Source organism: Muntiacus reevesi, chromosome 8 (genome assembly GCF_963930625.1).
Source record: "Muntiacus reevesi chromosome 8, mMunRee1.1, whole genome shotgun sequence".
Lineage (NCBI taxonomy): Eukaryota > Metazoa > Chordata > Mammalia > Artiodactyla > Cervidae > Muntiacus > Muntiacus reevesi.
The window spans coordinates 60,581,973-60,589,202 of NC_089256.1; positions in this window are offsets into that span (position 1 = coordinate 60,581,973).

The following is a 7,230-nucleotide window of genomic DNA, read 5'->3' on the forward strand; positions in this document are numbered from 1 at the left end:
GTTCTAGGTCACAGAAGGGATCTTGGAGATCACCTTGTGCAACTCTCCCATTGCAGAGCTGGAAGCCTGAGGCCCAGAGACAGGAGAGCTGGCCCTAGAGTCCCCTCTGCCCTGGGGTGCTGGTTGCAGTAGGACAGGGTAACATTTCGGCAGGTGGCCTGGCAGCAACACCTCCCAGCTGAAGTCCTGCTCGTAAGGCGGATCTGTGAGGCCGGCAGTCCTGTTTGCTCAACATCTGTGCCAGGGTAGGCCTCGCCCTGGACAAACACAGCCTGCCTGGCGGCAGGCACCCAGGCTCCTTTGTTCTTGGGCCTGATAGCAGAGGCTGCAGGGCCAGCAGGTAACGGAGGGCCCGTCCTCACCGGATGTTGGCACTATGGTTCCCACGGGAATGGGTCCTGATCAAGAGGCCGACAGGCTGGAGGGCACCTGAGTACTGGCTACAGCAACCTTGGGCAGGAAGGTGACCACCTGGCAACAGAACAGACGTGAGCGGAGGGCAGGTGGAGGGACAGGAACTGAGAGCCAGGCCAGATAAGGAGGGCTTTCATCTCTGCAGGGCTAAGTGAGCAGAAGGTCTTCACCCTCTTATCTTTTCAGGCTGATTAAGTACCAAGGAACCCAGGGAGCAGGCTCCTCCAGCTTTTGATTTGGAGTGAAGGGAGAACGTCCAGACTGAGGTCAAGATGCCTCTCCCTTGGCCCATCATTCTTTCCTGGTTTGTTTCTAGGAGGGAGATTAATGTAGAAGCAAGACCTTGGACTTTGGCATCAGAGGGAGCTAAGTCTAAATCCTAACTCAGTCATTTACCAGCTGGGGGACTTATGATAAGAAGCTGAACCTTTCTGAGTCCAAGGGAATGAAGGTGGGACAATGATCATACCGCCCTTGCAGGGCTATTATGATGCTCTGACCACAGGGCCGGGAGCACTGCAGATATCTAATAAATGCAGGTGCCATATAATAATTAACACTCATGCCCCAGAACCAATCTGGACACACAGTCAGTTTGGGGATAATTATAATAGAAGAATGTGTGTGAATTGAATTGGGGCTGGAACCAACTCCAGATTCTCTTTTTAAAAAATAATAAATATGTGTTCCTAGGTTTGTAGTTTGGGGATAGTGGTGAGAAAGACAAAACTGGGAGAAGAGGGCTTTGGGGAAATAAGTGGTGGGGAATGAGTGCTTTTTGGGCTTCAGTTTAGAACTAAAATGGAGGCAGAGAGACCAGCGAGGAGGGCAAGATGTGATGGTGATAAGGCTGGCTTTGTATAGTATGGTAGTCTGAGCAATGGGATGGGTGGTCACTTATAGGAAGAGAAGTAAAGACTTGAGGAGGGGCAATTTGGTTGGGGCAGGGAGGGGGAATAGGGACGGGGGATGTCATTTTGGACTGGCTAGGTTTGGGAGGCCTGTCAGCATCCAGATGGGCTCATGGAGCTGACCGCTGACAACACCACTCCCACCTCGTTTGCTGACCCTCTCCACTGCCATCTAAGCAGCCTCAGATCTGATCTCTCTCTGCCACTTGTAGGCACCACCTCAGGACCTCTGCACTGGCTGTTCCCTCTCTCTGGATCTCTTCTTCTTCCAGCTCTTATAGAGCTGCCTCTCAGAATTTAGGTCTCCACTTAAATATCACCTCCCTGACCACTTTGATCTCCTCCCTTGTCCCCTACACCATCACTGTCTCTCCCATTGCACTATTTTATTTTCCTCAACTTAGCACTAGTTGAAATTGTATGCATTGTCTGTCTCCCTTTCTAAAACGTTAGCTTCCTGAGAGCAAGGGCCTTTTCTTATTTTCCACTGAATCTGCAGTGTAAGGACCACTGGCCTGCATGAAGTAGCAATTTACTAAATCAATCAGTAAGAAGGGCAAATATATGGGATTCCTACTGCCACTTCCTCTTCCCATGCCTGTGGCAAATGTTGCTCATCAACTATGGGCTCTTTCCTCAACGTGATGCTGCAGACGGCCCTTGTCCTCGTCAATCTCTGAGAGTTGGCATAGGAAGTTCCACCAACCTGCCATCCCTGTAGTAGACAAAGGTCCTCTGCTAGCTACCATGTGATCATGTTCGAGTCTTTTAAAACTCCTTGGGGGACTTCCCTGGTGGTCCAATGGCTAAGACTCTGAGCCCCCAGTGCAAGGGGCCAGGGTTCAATCCCTGATCAGGGAATTAGATCCCACATGCTGCAACAAGCGTTCACAAGTAGATCCCAAGTGTGGCAACTAAGACCCGGTGCAGCCAAATAAATAAATATTTTTAAAACATAAATAAAGCTCCACAGGCTTCAGTTTCCTCATCTGATGTCTCATCCGAGAGGCAGGAGAGACACTCCACTCTTCCTTTATGAGCAGGGCTTCCTGTCTAGAACTGCGATCACCTGCAGACATGCATTGAGTTACAGTCACTCCCGCACTTTTCTATCTGCTTCCTCCATTTTCTCACCAGCCCCAGAAGGCAAGCCTAGAAATGACCTTTGACACCTGGCCCAACAACACCCTCGTGTTCGGATGAGGAAACTGATCTCAGAGAAGAAAAGTCAATGGAGCCAGAAACCTAACAAAGCTTAGTTGTCCACACACAGTGCTCTGGCAGCCATTCCCCTCCTCTGATCCCCGCAGGGCCAGGCACTGGCTGCCATCAGCACCTCCTCTCCGGGACAAGAGCCGGGGCCGCAGCTTCCTTTATTCTCGGGCTCATTCCCAAGCCCCAGGAGGCGGGCAGCCTGGCTTCCGTCCAGGCCCTGGGCAGTTGGCGGAGGAAAAGGATGCCCCGTGGATTCCTGGCTCCTTCCCCCACTTCCGAGCTGCCCATTCAAGGAGGCAAGAAAAGTACAGGCCTCTTCCTCCACAGTTGCTTTCGGAAATTGGAAATTGCCTCGGGGTGTTTGGACCAGGGTGAAGTTCTCAGCTGTTCCAAAGCCAATTAACGCCCTGTTGGCAGCTTCTGGCCTTCATCTTCTTCCGATCCAACCTGGATCATCCCCTCCGCTCTCTTGAAGCTGTTCTACGGCCGGTATCTTCTCTGACAGGAGCTCAGTTCTGGCTTCCCTTGAGGAAGGGTGGAGGAGGAAATGGAGGAGTATTGACTAAATCTCTCTGTGATCTTAAGTGGAGGTGCTTTAAAACATCTCCCAGAGAGGGGGACGCCTCAGTTGCCGCTGAGCCTGCCTGCGAAGAGCTCCTGTTTGCAAACTGTCTTTTCTTGTGGAGACACTGCACTTCCTTTTTCTAGGAGCTATTTGGGGAAACACTAATGTTTGCAGGAACAGAGAGCCAGCTCCCCGCTCAGGAGGACAGCGAGGACCCAGAGGGATCCAAAAGTGCTAATTAAAGACCAATACCCATAGCCGTTTGGGGAAGGTTAAAAAATGGAAGAGACTGAGGCTTTTATGTTTAATTAGGAAGGAAGAAATATCAGGGACTAAGGGTGACTTATTTTTTTGGCTGCACCTTGCGGCTTGCAGTATCTTAGTTCTCAGACCAGAGATGGAACCAGCGCCCCCTGCAGTGGAAGTGCAGAGTCCTAACCACTGGACTGCCAGGGAATTCCCTAAGGGTGACTTTTAGGGAGACAGATTTTGACTTGATATTTATCATTTCAGCCATTTATTGAATAGCTACTGCATGCCAGGTGTGAGGGAACAACTGTGATCAGGTCCCCTGACCTCAGGAAGGTCACGGTCAGAGGGGGAAAGCAGGTGTCCAGGAAACACAGGACAAGCCCAGGACAGTAGGAGACCCAGGCACAGACATGCACCCAGCCCACCTTGTCATGAACACCATCATGGGAGTGAGGGAAGTCTTCCTAAGGAGGCAGACATGGAGCTGAGACAGGGCTAAGACCTGGCGAATAAGAGAAATTGGCCAGGAGAGGGTGACAGATAAGAAGGCTGAGCAGCAGGCGTTCTCGGCTTCAACACATTGGAATCACCTGGGAAGTTTTTAAAAACGAAGGCTGCCCATTTCTAGGGTCTCAGTAGGGGGCAGGGCCTGGCACTAATGTGTCTTAAAAGCTCCTGAGAAGGAGGATATAGGGGAGAATGGATCCATGTATGTGCATGGCTGAGACCCTTCGCTGTTTACCTGAAATGATCACAACATTGTTAATGGCCTGTACCCCAACACAAAATAAAAGTTCAATAAATAAAGAAAAAGTTGGGCCTAATGTTGGAGGGAGGTGGGGAGAAACACCAGATCATAAAGTAGGTGTTGGGGATGGTTACAGTCCAGGAGTCACTGGTGGGTCAGCAGTGGCCACATTGCAGAGGACTTCAGCAGCCATGTGAAGGAGTTTGGAGTTCACCCCAAGGAAGATAGGAAGTCCCCATAGGTTTTAAGGTTTCAAGGAGAGAAGTCAATCAGTTACATTTGCTTTACAAAATAATGCCTTTGCGTCTTGCATTTCCCCTCCTCCTCCCTTCACCTGCACCTGATGTGAAATGATCCCTAGAGAGGCCCACTTGGGACCACCAGGGTCAGTGGCATCCCCCCTCCTCCCCCCCCGCCCCCCAGACCGCCCCAGGGTTCTCCTTTCCTCTGCAGAGCTCAAGCCCTCTCCAGGCCCTGCCTTGAGCCTCTGGGTGGTACACGTCCTCTGTACCTGCCCCAGGCGGGGAGGGGTCTCTAGAATCGCCAGCCCCTTCTCTCCGCTGTCCCTGCTCCCCAGTATCTGCCCTGATACTGGCTCTGGCCAGTTTTATCCAGTTCCAGCCCAGCCGGAAATGGCCCCTGACCTGCCTGAGCTCTGCGGTCACTGGACAGGTGAGGCATTTGCTTCTCCCTGTTTGCCAAAGCTACTGCTCTGGGGTCAGACCCAGTAGCTTCTTCCTTCTGGGAATGCACGTTGTCAGGCCTGTCTGGGTCCCTGCTGCTACTCTCAGAGTCCCCACGGCACCTATTGTTCCCAGTGGGAGGGAGAACAGAACAGCGGTGAAAGAACAGGGCTTCAGAGTCCGTCAAACTTGGCTTACGAATCTGACTCCAGCTCTCCTCAGCGCTGTGACCTGAGCAAGTCGCTTCCTCTCTCTGAATCTCCACTTCCATATTCCTAAAATAACAACACTGACCTCCTAGGACAGTTGGGAACTTTAAATGGGAGAAACATGTAAAAGCCTGAATGGAATACCTAGCGCACAATAAGTCATCAATAAATCGTAGGGTCATTTACTATTATTCGTCAACACTAATTATTATTGCTAGTGCTGGACGCTCTGCTAAATGAACAAAACTTATAGAATAAGGAGAAGACAGGACACTCAGCCTGTAGAATTGCTTTGAATGCAGAACACAGGCAGTTTGAGAGACTTTTATCAGAACTGGAGGCTACTCATGGGCCAAGGAAATGCTGCCTACCTAACAGGCCATTCGGACCTTTGGACTCCTGCTCCGTTCTTGACATTTACCCTGCTACTTGCTGGCAGACTGACAGGGGCCTTTCAAAAATGCGTCAAGATGAAGCCTGGGACTGTCGTAACGTCACCATTGTCTGGCACAGTGTGTGGACTGTGAGCACAAGAGTACTGCCCAGGATTTGCGTTGCATTCAAAGCTCCAAGACTGATACTCTCACTCAGTTGATATTAATGATAAAGAGGCACGTTGGTTTCTCACTTATTTTTATCCTCCCTGCCTTGGGAACTTTATAGGAAGGGGAGTGACAGTAGGACAAGACTTGGCCATCTCTGTCTCCTGTCTCCCCGGGGACAGAGCATCATAAACAGCTGTGATTGGAGACCAGAAGCCGGCTCTGGTCTGTCCAGATCTGCCTTCCTTCTTTCCCTGATTAAATGAGGTGAGGGGTCCAGTAGGTGGTCAGGTCTTGCCCTCCCATCAGCCTCCCTTTCCATAAAGATCCCAAGGCACTGAGGATAAAAGTAAGTGAGAAACCAAGGTTCCTCTTTATTATTAATATTAGCCAAGTGAGTGCATGAGATACCCCAAAGCCGGTGTCTCTCTGAACCGATGGAGCACTTCCTCAGCCTCACAGCCCAGACCAGGGCCTTTTCAGGGGCACTGGCCCAAATGCAGAGCCCTCCCAGGGGCCCTGTGTAGAAAAACAGGAGAGGAGAAGACACCAGCTCCCAAGATAGCCTGGCTGTCTATGGATTCAGGGGCACAGGTGAAGGAAGAGGGAGAAGGATCACAGGAATGTGGGTGAGTTTTAATACATGAAACCCAGTCCCCATCTGAGCCTTGGAAACTGACCACATAAATAGACATCCCTGGAAAAGGGCGGGGACTGTCTCTACCTCCTACAAGGATATCCCAGGGAGACAGGCATGGCTCCTGCCTGCATGGAACCTCACGTCTAGCAGGGCAAGTATTTACTGACCTGATTAAGTTACTATAATGTAGTAAATGCTGCAGGGTCACAAAGCGCAGTCAGGAGGGCGGACCAGGCTCTGCTCAGGAAATGCTCTGGACACTGGAACGTAAGGACTGACTTACAAACTGGGTGAGGCATGGTGGGGAGAGGGGGCGGGGCAGAAAGAACCGCACTGATGGGCAGTAACGAATGAGAGCCCTTCCCTGATGTTTTCTCATGAAATCCAGACCCTGGGAAGTATTCTGAATGACCCCTAAATGCTGCGATCCCCAGGCTTGCCTTTGGGAATCTCATGTTTCCCTGTGCCCTCGGGGGACACCAGCTATGCCAATGGCTCTTTCCCACACTCAGACCCCATCTCCATGGGCTCCTGGACATCTCCATTTGGGTGTTCTTTGGGCATCTGAACTCTAACATGTCCAAAATTAGACTCAGCTCCCTTTCACCCCCAACCCTCTACCTCCTCCCCTGGGCTCTTCTCCAGGAAGGACACTGACATCCCCCAGGTGCCCACACAGGACACCTGAGTGCCTGCACAGACTTCTCTTCTTCCTACTTTCCTCCATCCCATTCGTTATCAACTGTGACAGGTCTTAGCTCCTTAACATTTCTTTTCCTGCTCTCCAGTCATTCATGTCCTCCCATCCATTTTAACTCCTGCCTTGATGTAAGTTAGTCCTTCCCCTCTGGCCTGTTTGATTGTGATTATCTTCTAACTGGTCCACAAACTCTTCACCACTATGTTATCTTGTTAAATTACTGTTTCTGATCAAATGAGGTAGCCCCCCTCTCCCCCATCCATGGTATAGAGATTAAGAGTGTGGGCTCTGCAGCCGAGAAATTTGGGTTTAAGTCCTGTCACTCACCATCACTGTGACCTTGAGCTTGAC